Genomic DNA, 16,280 nt, shown 5'->3' on the forward strand with positions numbered 1-16,280 from the left:
ACGAGGCTGCCAACTCGTGTGATAACTGCTAGTGGGCTAGTGTGCCCGAAGTGAAGGTTGGTCGAGTCCACTTAGAAAAGAGATGTCGCTTTCTGATTCACCCTTCGAGAGGGTTGCAGTGGATCCAATTGGACTTGTGGAACCTTGGAATGGAAGAAAGAGTACCTATATGTTCGCTTTAGTTGATTATTCCACTTGGTATTCGGAAGCCATGGCATTACCGTCTCCTGCTACGGGTGAGGCAGAAGAGACGCATCTCGGAGTGTTCTTGCGAGACAGTACCGGAGGAGACTGATGCACATCTACTGTACATTAACGATGATATCTGAGGTTAGAAGACTGGTCACGATCCAGTACCTATCGACGACGTCTTACCATGTTACGGGGAACGGTATTGTGGAGTATAACAACGGTTCACCAAATAAAATATTTGTGTGGCACAGACCAAGTCCTTATCATGAAGCTCATGAAGTAAATTGGTGGTTTCGTTTCTTTCAATTTGCTGGATAACCTAAGGGCACCCTCGGGTATACTTAAAAGAGCTGTGGTGGGGTAATGAACAAGCTGGAGGAGACGTGTTAACAACCTCAGGAGAGCTGAGATAGGAAGTCTGTCATGATTAACGGACAACCGACGGGAAATTCAATTTGGGTGACAGCTTTTTTACACACCATAGTTGCCTATGGCTCGTAACAGATCGTTGCTGCAGTGGAGGATGAGAAAGGTCAGAGGGATTATGTGACTGAAATAGAGGGGCAACGTCATATTTTCCACTGACGCGTGTTGAGAAAGAATATTCTATGAGAGGAAAGTTCAAGTGGTGCTGAGGGTCAATATGGCAGCGTAGGCCAGGAGGCTCACCCTACTGTTTTGCCACACCTGCTGTAGAGCGAAAGCTGGAGACGAGCAAGCATTTATAACCAACTTTCAGTCAGATTCAGTGAGGTGAGGCTTTCATCTCCTTAGAGAATATTACGGACATCCTTTGTAGAGAGGGACATATGCACTGAATTGTTTGTTGTCTAAATTCTATCAACAAACTCGTGTAGAAGGAGAGTCATATGAGCAGTGCTTCTTGCATTATGTGATGTATAGGATAGATGTTACAGAAATTGATCTGTCACGACAGTATCATGTCGTCAGTATCTGCCCAATTTTTGTTGCAGTTTTTGTTTAGTTTAATTCTGGGAGGGAGGAGCAAGAGATCGTAACGTAGGTTAACTTGGTGCGGTAGTAAGGCAAGTGATAGATGTTTAACTCAGGGTCGTCAGGTGTGTACCTGACGACCCAGAGTTCATATTCGCTTACGTCATGTTGCTATTGTGCAGTACACGTGAGAAGAACGGAAGCACACTAGAACACCTAGAAACACGGCTGATGCAAGCCACACTCTCTTTGCTGGGTTGAGGCGTACGGGAGATCTGATGCAGCAGACAGAGGATCTGATACAATACAAATGCATTAGACAGAGGATCTGGTACTACACTGATGCAGCGGACAGAGGATCTGGTACTACACAGATGCAATAGACAGAGGATCTGGTACTACACAGATGCAATAGACAGAGGATCTGGTACTACACAGATGCAATAGACAGAGGATCTGGTGCTACACAGATGCAATAGACAGAGGATCTGGTACTACACAGATGCAATAGACAGAGGATCTGGTGCTACACAGATGCAATAGACAGGGGATCTGGTACTACACAGATGCAATAGACGGGAGATCCGGTACAACAGACGGGGATTGAGTACGACATATGTTTTAAGGCAGTTTGAGCAGAAGCTTATATCACACCTTTTATGATTTAAGTGTGAGAAAAGTGCTGAACAACCACAGGATATTGACAAATGAGTGTGACCTCACTTAGGTGTAGTGGTTAACGTTACTGACCGTCACGCATGCGCGGGGCGCCTGGGATCAGACTAGCAGGAGTTCGAATCCTGGTCGTGGCAGTCGATCCACAGTTCACACAGCTGTTCACCTAACCGTAGGGGCTAATAGATAGAATGTGTACCTGGCATAGCCTAAGGATGTGTGTGTGTGTGTGTGTGTGTGTGTGTGTGTGTGTGTGTGTGTGTGTGTGTGCATACGTATACGGGAGTGAAGACATGGCACATACATACAAGGTTAAGAGACGGGGCGACGCTGGTGTAAAACTTGCTCCCCTTAATATGCAAGTAGTACTCTCAGGCAGTAATGATATTGCTCACCACGGAGTCTCATGTCACACGTAGCAGCGCTCACAACACGGGTCACAACGCCTCGCAATGTGTTTATCAATGCTCATGACGCGGTCCTCAGAGGCTCATTCTAGGAGTATCACTGCTCATGACGCGACTCACAGAGCCTCATGGTACGGGTATCAGTGCTTAAGACAGCTCATAGATCCCCATGGTACGTGTATCAGTGCTCATGACCCGCCTCACAGAGCCTCATGGTACGTGTATCAGTGCTCATGACCCGCCTCACAGAGCCTCATGGTACGTGTATCAGTGCTCATGACCCGCCTCACAGAGCCTCATGGTACGTGTAGCAGTGCTCATGACACGGTCCTCAGAGGCCCATGGTACGAGTATTAGTGCTCATGACACGGTCCTCAGAGGCCCATGGTATATCACTGCTCATGACGCGGCTCACAGCCTCATTCATGGTGCGTGTTGCAGTGCTCATGACGCTCTCACAGATCTTCATGGAGTGTGAAATGAATAAAGAAATGAATAACTGTTTATTGGATCTAGACAGCCAGTTGGCTGAAAATACAGAGTTTAAGTATTACAGGAATGGGAGGTCAAGGTCGTTAAGCAAGGGCTTAATTAGATGAGCTGAATATTTCCACACCTTGGATAATCATATGGGTAAGGTACGTCTAGACAGACAGAGTGGAAGATACAGAGATGTTGCAGTGTAAACAGTATGGTTTATACGTTATGAATTTGGTTGACCATTACAGTAATACAGTAGTTGACATACCACGTAGCCTAACAAAGCACTGAGCTGGATTGTTCATGAAGTTCACAATGGTAGGTACAGGACTGTTCTTATATCTGTGTGTACGTGATCTGATTGGAACAAGTCGATGGTGGTGACGAACGGCGGTCCGTGGAAGGGCGTCTGTGGGGAGGAGGTCCCTGTGATTGGGGGCGTGTCAGCAGGTTATTACCAAACTGCCGTGTGAAGTGCTGGTGTTGACGGGAGAGGGTGGACAGGTTCAGCGAGATGAGGGCCTCCTGCTAGGTGGTGTTAGAAGGGCCCAGGATGATTCTGCTTGCACTTTTCTGTACTCTTTCTACCAAGTTCTTGTGTGTGGCTGTTAGTGAGGAGGACCCACCTGGAGAGGCGTTCGTGAGCTCAGGTATGTGTAGCAGTGCTCATAATGCGGCTCACAGAGCCTCATGGTACGTGTAGCAGTGCTCATGGCGAATAGTGTTCATGATGCAGCCCTCAGAGCCTCATGTTACGCGTAGCAATATTGAAGATGCGGTCAAAAAACCTGTTTGGAATTATAGGATAATGAAGCATCTAATCAGAGTATACAAAGAAAAGATTAACAGTAGCGTAGACAGAATTCTCTACAAATGTATAGAACTTTTAGTCAGTTCTTTAAGAACCATGTAATTAGATGTTTTAAGTGGTCTCGCATTATACATGTTTTCGAAGAGCTTCAGTTTAAAGTCTGATAATGCAATGTACACTATAACATTTGCATAAATTTCCAGCAGTATACAACTGAAAATTATCCTCCATGCGAAGCAAATCACAGGCAATCGTAGTCGTAAAACTCAAAGGGAAACGGCTATCATTTTTCACAACTAGGTTCCAGGCTTGGAGGTGTGTACCTGAGTTTTACCGCAGTGGGTCACCGGTGCCAAGGGCACTCCTTAATCTGCGAAGAATTCAGGCTGATCAATTATGCAGATCTTATCTCTACAAGGTTTATACTGCACTCGTTTTTTTTGGTACCTACCTCACATCTCGCCCAAGCAATAGATGCATACTCTTTGTTGCAGGCTTTACCCATTGCACGTAAAACGAAAATTCCATGAGGATGAAAGTGGAAAAAATATGGATTTAGGTCTTCGTTGATGCATATCAGCGGTCGTGATGGATGTCAGTACAAACGTTAGATGGTACATAACAAAACGTGCGGTATCATCGGACGACACACACCACTGTTAAGGCGTCCGTTTATTTAGGCCTGATTTTCCAATAAGGATTCAGTCTGCAATAATCATAAGATACGGAGTAGGATTATGATCATTACTGCGAGATTTAGGAGTCATATATGTTAGTTTATATCACACGGATAATCTAATTTCATACTCGAAATGCAAATAGCAAATCAATACGGGACGGGGAAACTGGTGGAGTGAGTCGCCGTCCTACATACAGGAAAGACGCCGCGCAGCCTCCCGCTGCCAGCCGTACGATAACTTAAGATACATACGGTATCCACCGGGTCCGCAGCAGGCTAGGTCAGCCACTGCCTTCAGGGAGACCACCACGGCATCGCCCAACCTACCTTCACTGCATCCCCACAAATATTGATGCTTCATGTGAGACATTATGGCTTTGTAGATCATGAGTTGGCAGGTCTTATGAACTACCCAAACGATGTGTTGTCATTGCCCCAGTAAAACAAGTGCTAGAGTTAGGTAAAGAGCAGAGTATTGACTTTGACGGCTCTCATCCATCTGTTAAAGGTGACCGATACTCACAACCTTGTTGTTTGTTTCATCTAAAATCCTAGCCACTTATAAGCCCTTTTGGAACAAGAGGTTTCGATCTTCCAGCAAGTTAGTCAGTACTATTTTATTCATTTCCTGAGGGAGTCGAAAATCTCAGCGTCTGCTGGGCGTTGCAAGAGCCGAGTTTGGAGGTGGGCTAAGGTGGCGGGGCCGGTCGCAGCACCGCTCCACCAGCCACCCCAGGTCCTGGGGCCTCGCCACCACGCTTCTGCTAACCCATTGGCCCTCATGAAACAAAATATCTTCGTCAGAAATCAGATGGACGACACATTACTTTGCTACTTACACTCAAACGATATATGTATATATATGTATGTATATATATATATATATATATATATATATATATATATATATATATATATATATGTATATGTATGTATATTTATCTATGTAATGCATGACCCCTTCCATAGGGCTAGTGCAGCTCCAAGGCTACGCTTCAATCAGTAGCAGGGATGTGATAGACTCCTCTTGTGAGAGACTTTCGTTGAGGATATTGTATCCTCTTCGTCCATTGGCAATGATACAATAATACAGTCATATTTGATCTCAGCGTAACCTCATGCAGGCGAAGTCCATGATCATCACATACAATGTATGTATGTTAATCAAAATAAGTGAAGCAGCGTATATATGCTGAAACTCTGGTGTCATGTATGATAAGTTTTACATAAGCCAAAAGATGTGTGATAGCGATGTAGTAAGAGCCGTGTAATGACTGGCTGGAGCCGCAGTCCTTTTTTTAGAGGTTTATGACATCATAGTGACGTCAGTGGTGGAAATGCAAGCCAGAGGATCGTTTTTGTGATTACAGTTGTTTGTTACGGGGAGAGAGCTTTACTTTAGTGTAACCCTGCATGTATAAATGTGCCACATCTTTCTGTGTGTGTGTGGGTATATATATATATATATATATATATATATATATATATATATATATATATATATATATATATATATATATATATATATTATCCCTGGGGATAGGGGAGAAAGAATACTTCCCACGTATTCCCTGCGTGTCGTAGAAGGCGACTAAAAGGGGAGGGAGCGGGTGGCTGGAAATCCTCCCCTCTCGTTTTTTTTTTTTTTTTTTTTTCCAAAGGATGGAACGGAGAGGGGGGGCCAGGTGAGGATATTTCCTCAAGGGCCCAGTCCTCTGTTCTCAACGCTACCTCGCTAATGCGGGAAATGGCGAATAGTATGAAAGAAAGAATATATATATATATATATATATATATATATATATATATATATATATATATATATATATATATATATATTATTATTATTATTATTATTGGGAGCGGGGGGCTGGAAATCCTCCCCTCTCAGTTTTTTTTTAATTTTCCAAAAGAAGGAACAGAGAAGGGGGCCAGGTGAGGATGTTCCCTCAAAGGTCCAGTCCTCTGTTCTTGACGCTACCTTGCTAACGCGGGAAATGGCGAATAGTATAAAAAAAAATATATATATATATATATATATATATATATATATATATATTTATTATTATTATTATTATTATTATTATCATTATTATTATTATTATTATTATTATTATTATTATTATTATTATTATTATTATTTTGCTTTGTCGCTGTCTCCCTCGTTTGCGAGGTAGCGCAAGGAAACAGACGAAAGAAATGGCCCAACCCACCCCCATACACATGTATATACATACACGTCCACACACGCAAATATACATATCCATACATCTCAATGTACACACATATATATATATATATATATATATATATATATATATATATATATATATATATATATATATATATATACACAGACACATACATATATACACATGCACACAATTCACACTGTCTGCCTTTATTCATTCTATCGCCACCTCGCCACACATGGAATAACATCCCCCTCCCCCCGTCATGTGTGCGAGGTAGCGCTAGGAAAAGACAACAAAGGCCCCATTTGTTCACACTCAGTCTCTAGCTGTCATGCAATAATGCCCGAAACCACAGCTCCCTTTCCACATCCAGGCCCCACACAACTTTCCATGGTTTACCCCAGACGCTTCACATGCCCTGATTCAATCCATTGACAGCACGTCGACCCCGGTATACCACATCGATCCAATTCACTCTATTCCTTGCCCGCCTTTCACCCTCCTTCATGTTCAGGCCCCGATCACTCAAAATCTTTTTCACTCCATCTTTCCACCTCCAATTAGGTCTCCCACTTCTCCTCGTTCCCTCCACCTCCGACACATATATCCTCTTGGTCAATCTTTCCTCACTCATTCTCTCCATGTGCCCAAACCGTTTCAAAACACCCTCTTCTGCTCTTTCAACCACGCTCATTTTATTTCCACACATCTCTCTTACCCTTACATTACTTACTCGATCAAACCACCTCAAACATCTCATTTCCAGCACATCCACCCTCCTGCGCACTACTCTATCCATAGCTCACGCCTCGCAACCATACAAAATTGTTGGAACCACTATTCCTTCAAACATACCCATTTTTGCTTACGGAGATAATGTTCTCGACTTCCACACATTCTTCAAAGCTCCCAGGATTTTCGCCCCCTCCCCCACCCTATGATTCACTTCCGCTTCCATGGTTCCATCCGCTGCCAGATCCACTCCCAGATATCTAAAACACTTTACTTCCTCCAGTTTTTCTCCATTCAAACTTACCTCCCAATTGACTTGACCCTCAAACCTACTGTATCTAATAACCTTGCTCTTATTCACATTTACTCTCAACTTTCTTCTTTCACACACGTTACCAAACTCAGTCACCAGCTTCTGCAGTTTCTCACATGAATTAGCCACCAGCGCTGTATCATCAGCGAACAACAACTGACTCACTTCCCAAGCTCTCTCATCCCCAACAGACTTCATACTTGCCACTTTTTCCAAAACTCTTGCATTCACCTCCCGAACAACCCCATCCATAAACAAATTAAACAACCATGGAGACATCACACACACCTTCCGCAAACCTACATTCACTGAGAACCAATCACTTTCCTCTCTTCCTACACATACACATGCCTTATATCCTCGATAAAAACTTTTCACTACTTCTAACAACTTGCCTCCCACACCATATATTCTTAGTACCTTCCACAGAACATCTCTATCAACTCTATCATATGCCTTCTCCAGATCCATAAATGCTACATACAAATCCATTTGCTTTTCTAAGTATTTCTAAGTATTTCTTCAAAGCAAACACCTGATCCACACATCCTCTACCACTTCTGAAACCACACTGCTCTTCCCCAATCTGATGCTCTGTACATGCCTTCACCCTCTCAATCAATACCCTCCCATATAATTTACCAGGAATACTCAACAAACTTATACCTCTCTAATTTGAGCACTCACTTTTATCCCCTTTGTCTTTGTACAATGGCACTATGCACGCATTCCGCCAATCCTCAGGCACCTCACCATGAATCATACATACATTAGATAACCTTACCAACCAGTCAACAATACAGTCACCCCCTTTTTTAATAAATTCCACTGCAATACCATCCAAACCTGCTGCCTTGCCAGCTTTCATCTTCCGCAAAGCTTTTACTATCTCTTCTCTGTTTCCCAAATCATTTTCCCTAACCCTCTCACTTTGCACACCACCTCGACCAAAACACCCTATATCTGCCACTCTATCATCAAACACATTCAACAAACCTTCAAAATACTCACTCCATCTCCTTCTCACATCACCACTACTTGTTATCACCTCCCCATTTGCGCCCTTCACTGAAGTTCCCATTTGCTCCCTTGTCTTACGCACTTTATTTACCTCCTTCCAGGACATCTTTTTATTCTCCCTAAAATTTAAAGATACTCTCTCACCCCAACTCTCATTTGCCCTTTTTTTCACCTCTTGCACCTTTCTCTTGACCTCCTGTCTCTTTCTTTTATACATCTCCCACTCAATTGCATATATATACATATATATATATATATATATATATATATATATATATATATATATATATATATATATATAGTAAAAGCTTTGCGGAAGATGAAAGCCGGCAAGGCAGCAGGTTTCGATGGTATTGCAGTGGAATTTATATATATATATATATATATATATATATATATATATATATATATATATATATATATTATGCTTAATCGCCGTCTCCCGCGTTAGCGAGGTAGCGCAAGGAAACAGACGAAAGAATGGCCCAACCCACCCACATACACATGTATATAAACAAACGCCCACACACGCATATATACATACCTATGCATGTCAACGTATACACACACACACACACACACACACATATATATATATATATATTTTTTTTTATTTTTTATTTTTTTTTTTGCTTTGTCGCCGTCTCCTGCGTTTGCGAGGTACCGCAAGGAAACAGACGAAAGAAATGGCCCAACCCACCCCCATACACATGTATATACATACACGTCCACACACGCAAATATACATACCTACACAGCTTTCCATGGTTTACCCCAGACGCTTCACATGCCCTGATTCAATCCACTGACAGCACGTCAACCCCGGTATACCACATCGATCCAATTCACTCTATTCCTTGCCCTCCTTTCACCCTCCTGCATGTTCAGGCCCCGATCACACAAAGTCTTTTTCACTCCATCTTTCCACCTCCAATTTGGTCTCCCACTTCTCCTCGTTCCCACCACCTCCGACACATATATCCTCTTGGTCAATCTTTCCTCACTCATTCTCTCCATGTGCCCAAACCATTTCAAAACACCCTCTTCTGCTCTCTCAACCACGCTCTTTTTATTTCCACACATCTCTCTTACCCTTATGTTACTTACTCGATCAAACCACCTCACACCACACATTGTCCTTAAACATCTCATTTCCAGCACATCCACCCTCCTGCGCACAACTCTATCCATAGCCCACGCCTCGCAGCCATACAAAATTGTTGGAACCACTATTCCTTCAAACATGCCCATTTTTGCTTTCCGAGATAATGATCTCGACTTCCACACATTCTTCAAGGCTCCCAGGATTTTCGCCCCCTCCCCCACCCTATGATCCACATTCGCTTCCATGGTTCCATCCGCTGCCAGATCCACTCCCAGATATCTAAAACACTTTACTTCCTCCAGTTTTTCTCCATTCAAACTTACCTCCCAATTGACTTGACCCTCAATCCTACTGTACCTAATAACCTTGATCTTATTCACATTTCCTCTTAACTTTCTTCTTTCACACACTTTACTAAACTCAGTCACCAGCTTCTGCAGTTTCTCACATGAATCAGCCACCAGCGCTGTATCATCAGCGAACAACAACTGACTCACTTCCCAAGCTCTCTCATCCACAACAGACCTCATACTTGCCCCTCTTTCCAAAACTCTTGCATTCACCTCCCTAACAACCCCATCCATAAACAAATTAAACAACTATGGAGACATCACACACCCCTGCCGCAAACCTACATTCACGGAGAACCAATCACTTTCCTCTCTTCCTACACGTACACATGCCTTACATCCTCGATAAAAACTTTTCACTGCTTCTAACAACTTGCCTCCCACACCATATATTCTTAATACCTTCCACAGAGCATCTCTATCAACTCTATCATATGCCTTCTCCAGATCCATAAATGCTACATACAAATCCATTTGCTTTTCTAAGTATTTCTCACATACATTCTCCAAAGCAAACACCTGATCCACACATCCTCTACCACTTCTGAAACCACACTGCTCTTCCCTAATCTGATGCTCTGTACATGCCTTCACCCTCTCAATCAATACCCTCCCATATAATTTACCATATATATATATATATATATATATATATATATATATATATATATATATATATATATATATATATATATATATATATTCATACTTGCTGCCTTCATCCATTTCCGACGCCACCTCGCCACACATGAATAGCATCCCCCCTCCCCCCGCGAGGTAGCGCTAGGAAAAGACAAAAAAGGCCACACTCGTTCACAGTATCTAGCTGTCATGTATAATGCACCGAGACTACAGCTCCCTTTCCACATCCAGGCCCCACAAACTTTCCATGGTTTACCCCAGACGCTTCACATGCCCTGGTTCAATCCATGGCATCAGACTGGGGAAGAGCAGTGTGGTTTCAGAAGTGGTAGAGGATGTGTAGATCAGGTGTTTGCTTTGAAGAATGTATGTGAGAAATACTTAGAAAAACATATAGATTTGTATGTAGCATTTATGGATCTGAAGAAGGCATATGATAGAGTTGATAGAGATGCCCTGTGGAAGGTATTAAGAGTATATGGTGTAGGAGATAAGTTGCTAGAAGCAGTGAAAAGTTTTTATCGAGGATGTAAGGCATGTGTACGAGTAGGAAGAGAGGAAAGTGGTTGGTTCCCAGTGAATGTCGGTTTGCGGCAGGGGTGCGTGATGTCTCCATGGTTATTTAATTTGGTTATGGATGGGGTTGTTAGGGAGGTGAATGCAAGAGTTTTGGAGAAAGGGGCAAGTATGCAGTCTGTTGTGCATGAGAGGGCTTGGGAAGCGAGCCAGTTGTTGTTCGCTGATGATACAGCGCTGATGGCTGATTCGGGTGAGAAACTGCAAAAGTTGGTGAATGAGTTTGATGAAGTGTGTGAAAGAAGAAAGCTGAGAGTAAATGTGAATAAGAGCAAGGTTATGAGGTTCAGTAGGGTTAAGGGACAAGTATATCGGGAGGTAAATTTGAATGGAGAAAAACTGGATGAAGTGAAGTGTTTTAGATATCTGGGAGTGGATTTGGCAGCGAAAGTGAGTCATAGGGTGGGGGAGGGGGCGATGGTTCTAGGAGCGTTGAAGAATGTGTGGAAGGCGAAAACGTTATCCCGGAGAGCAAAAATGGGTATGTTTGAAGGAATAGTGGTTCCAACAATGTTATATGGTTGTGACGCATGGGCTATAGATAGGGTTGTGTGGAGGTGGGTGGATGTGTTGGAAATGAGATGTTCGAGGACAATATGTGGTGTGAGGTGGTTTGATCGAGTAAGTATTGAAAGGGCAAGAGAAATGTGTGGTAATAAAAAGAGTGTGGTTGAGAGAGCAGAAGAGGGTGTATTGAAATGGTTTGGTCACATGGAGTGAGTGAGGAAAGATTGACAAAGGATGTATGTGTCAGAGGTGGAGGGAATGAGGAGAAGTGGGAGACCAAATTGGAGGTGGAAGGATGGAGTGAAAAGGATTTTAAGCGATCAGGGCCTGAACATACAGGAGGGTGAAAGGCGTGAAATGAATAGAGTAAATTGGAACGATGTGGTATACCGGGGTCGACGTGCTGTCAATGGATTGAACCAGGGCATGTGAGGCGTCTGGGGTAAACCATGGAAAATGATGTAGGGCCTGGATGTGGAAAGGGAGCTGTGGTTTCAGTGCATTACACATGACAGCTAGACACTGAGCGTGAACGAATGTGGCCTTTGTTTTCTCTTCTTAGCGCTACCTCCTACGTGCGCGGGGGGAGGGGGGGAGGGGTTCATTTCATGTGTGGCGGGGTGGCGGCGAGAATGAAGGCAGCTTGTATATGTGCATGTGTATATATGTATATGTCTGTGTATGTATATGTATGTATACGTTGAAATGTATAGGTATGTATATGTGCGTGTGTTGGCGTTTATGTATATACATGTGTAATGAGGGTGGGTTGGGCCATTCTTTCGTTTGTTTCCTTGCGCCACCTCGCTAACGCGGGAGACAGCGACAAAGTGTAATAAATAAATAAATAAATGAATATATATATATATATATATATATATATATATATATATATATATATATATATATTTTTTTTTTTTTTTTTTTTTGTCGCTGTCTCCCGCGGTTGGGGGGTAGCGCGAGGAAACAGACGAAAGAAATGGCCCAACCCACCCCCATACACATGCCTTGATTCAATCCACTGACAGCACGTCAACCCCGGTATACCACATCGCTCCAATTCACTCTATTCTTTGCCCTCCTTTCACCCTCCTGCATGTTCAGGCCCCGATCACACAAAATCTTTTTCACTCCATCTTTCCACCTCCAATTTGGTCTCCCACTTCTCCTTGTTCCCTCCACCTCCGACACATATATCCTCTTGGTCAATCTTTCCTCACTCATTCTCTCCATGTGACCAAACCATTTCAAAACACCCTCTTCTGCGCTCTCAACCACGCTCTTTTTATTTCCACACATCTCTCTTACCCTTACGTTACTTACTCGATCAAACCACCTCACACCACACATTGTCCTCAAACATCTCATTTCCAGCACATCCATCCTCCTGCGCACAACTCTATCCATAGTCCACGCCTCGCAACCATACAACATTGTTGGAACCACTATTCCTTCAAACATACCCATTTTTGCTTTCCGAGATAATGTTCTCGACTTCCACACATTCTTCAAGGCTCCCAGAATTTTCGCCCCCTCCCCCACCCTATGATCCATTTCCGCTTCCATTGTTCCATCCGCTGCCAGATCCACTCCCAGATATCTAAAACACTTCACTTCCTCCAGTTTTTCTCCATTCAAACTCACCTCCCAATTGAATTGACCCTCAACTCTACTGTACCTAATAACCTTGCTCTTATTCACATTTACTCTTAACTTTCTTCTTTCACACACTTTACCAAACTCAGTCACCAGCTTCTGCAGTTTCTCACATGAATCAGCCACCAGCGCTGTATCTTTCCTCACTCATTCTCTCCATGTGCCCAAACCACTTCAAAACACCCTCTTCTGCTCTCTCAACCACGCTCTTTTTATTTCCACACATCTCTCTTACCCTTACATTACTTACTCGATCAAACCACCTCACACCACATATTGTCCTCAAACATCTCATTTCCAGCACATCCACCCTCCTGCGCACAACTCTATCCATAGCTCACGCCTCGCAACCATACAAAATTGTCGGAACCACTATTCCTTCAAACATAGCCATTTTTGCTTACGGAGATAATGTTCTCGACTTCCACACATTCTTCAAGGCTCCCAGGATTTTCGCCCCCTCCCCCACCCTATGATTCACTTCCGCTTCCATGGTTCCATCCGCTGCCAGATCCACTCCCAGATATCTAAAACACTTTACTTCCTCCAGTTTTTCTCCATTCAAACTTACCTCCCAATTGACTCGACCCTCAACCCTACTGTATCTAATAACCTTGCTCTTATTCACATTTACTCTCAACTTTCTTCTTTCACACACTTTACCAAACTCAGTCACCAGCTTCTGCAGTTTCTCACATGAATTAGCCACCAGCGCTGTATCATCAGCGAACAGCAACTGACTCACTTCCCAAGATCTCTCATCCCAACAGACTTCATACTTGCCCCTTTTTCCAAAACTCTTGCATTTACCTCCCAAACAACCCCATCCATAAACAAATTAAACAACCATGGGGACATCACACACACCTTCCGCAAACCTACATTCACTGAGAACCAATCACTTTCCTATCTTCCTACAAATACACATGCCTTATATCCTCGATAAAAACTTTTCACTGCTTCTAACAACTTGCCTCCCACACCATATATTCTTAGTACCTTCCACAGAGCATCTCTATCAACTCTACCATATGCCTTGTCCAGATCCATAAATGCTACATACAAATCCATTTGCTTTTCTAAGTATTTTTCACATACATTCTTCAAAGCAAACACCTGATCCACACATCCTCTACCACTTCTGAAACCACACTGCTCTTCCCCAATCTGATGCTCTGTACATGCCTTCACCCTCTCAATCAATACCCTCCCATATAATTTACCAGGAATACTCAACAAACTTATACCTCTCTAATTTGAGCACTCACTTTTATCCCCTTTGTCTTTGTACAATGGCACTATGCACGCATTCCGCCAATCCTCAGGCACCTCACCATGAGTCATACATACATTAAATAACCTTACCAACCAGTCAACAATACAGTCACCCCCTTTTTTTAATAAATTCCACTGCAATACCATCCAAACCTGCTGCCTTGCCAGCTTTCATCTTCCGCAAAGCTTTTACTATCTCTTCTCTGTTTACCAAATCATTTTCCCTACCCCTCTCATTTTGCACACCACCTCGACCAAAACACCCTATATCTGCCACTCTATCATCAAACACATTCAACAAACCTTCAAAATACTCATTCCATCTCCTTCTCACATCACCACTACTTGTTATCACCTCCCTATTTGCGCCCTTCACTGAAGTTCCCATTTGCTCCCTTGTCTTACGCACTTTATTTACCTCCTTCCAGAACATCTTTTTATTCTCCCTAAAATTTAAAGATACTCTCTCACCCCAACTCTCATTTGCCCTCTTTTTCAACTCTTGCACCTTTCTCTTGACCTCCTGTCTCTTTTTTTTTTATACCTCTCCCACTCATTTGCATTTTTTCCCTGCAAAAATCGTCCAAATGCCTCTCTCTTCTCTTTCACTAATAATCTTACTTCTTCATCCCACCACTCACTACCCTTTCTAATCAACCCACCTCCCACGCTTCTCATGCCACAAGCATCTTTTGCGCAAGGCATCACTGCTTCCCTAAATACCTCCCATTCCTCCCCCACTCCCCTTACCTCCTTTGTTCTCACCTTTTTCCATTCTGTACTCAGTCTCTCCTGGTACTTCCTCACACAAGTCTCCTTCCCAAGCTCCCTTACTCTCACCACCCTCTTCACCCCAACATTCTCTCTTCTTTTCTGAAAACCCATACAAATCTTCGCCTTCGCCTCCACAAGATAATGATCAGACATCCCTCTAGTTGCACCTCTCAGCACATTAACATCCAAAAGTCTCTCTTTCGCGCGCCTGTCAATTAACACGTAATCCAAGAACGCTCTCTGGCCATCTCTCCTACTTACATACGTATACTTATGTATATCTCGCTTTTTAAACCAGGTATTCCCAATCACCAGTCCTTTTTCAGCACATAAATCTACAAGCTCTTCACCATTTCCATTTACAACACTGAACACCCCATGTATACCAATTATTCCCTCAACTGCCACATTACTCACCTTTGCATTCTAATCACCCATCACTATAACCCTGTCTTGTGCATCAAAACCACTAACACACTCATTCAGCTGCTCCCAAAACACTTGCCTTTCATGATCTTTCTTCTCATGCCCAGGTACATATGCGCCAATAATCACCCATCTCTCTCCATCAACTTTCAGTTTTACCCATATTAATCTAGAATTTACTTTCTTACATTCTTTCACATACTCCCACAACTCCTGTTTCAGGAGTAGTGCTACTCCTTCCCTTACTCTTGTCCTCTCACTAACCCCTGACTTAACTCTCAAGACATTCCCAAACCGCTCTTCCCCTTTACCCTTGAGCTTCATTTCACTCAGAGCCAAAACATCCAGGTTCCTTTCCTCAAACATACTACCTATCTCTCCTTTTTTCACATCTTGGTTACATCCACACACATTTAGACACCCCAACCTGAGCCTACGAGGACGATGAGCACTCCCCGCGTGACTCCTTCTTCTGTTTCCCATATATATATATATATATATATATATATAT

The 16,280-nt window shown here is 43.0% G+C and overlaps 1 protein-coding gene across 1 annotated transcript in view; it reads left to right on the top strand.

The window, feature by feature from the left end:
- LOC139754269 (uncharacterized) overlaps positions 1–16,280 on the top strand; it is a 125,386-nt gene that overhangs the window by 37,506 nt on the left and 71,600 nt on the right. The window lies entirely within an intron of this gene.

Source organism: Panulirus ornatus, chromosome 16 (assembly GCF_036320965.1).
Source record: "Panulirus ornatus isolate Po-2019 chromosome 16, ASM3632096v1, whole genome shotgun sequence".
In the NCBI taxonomy this organism is placed as follows: Eukaryota; Metazoa; Arthropoda; class Malacostraca; order Decapoda; family Palinuridae; genus Panulirus; species Panulirus ornatus.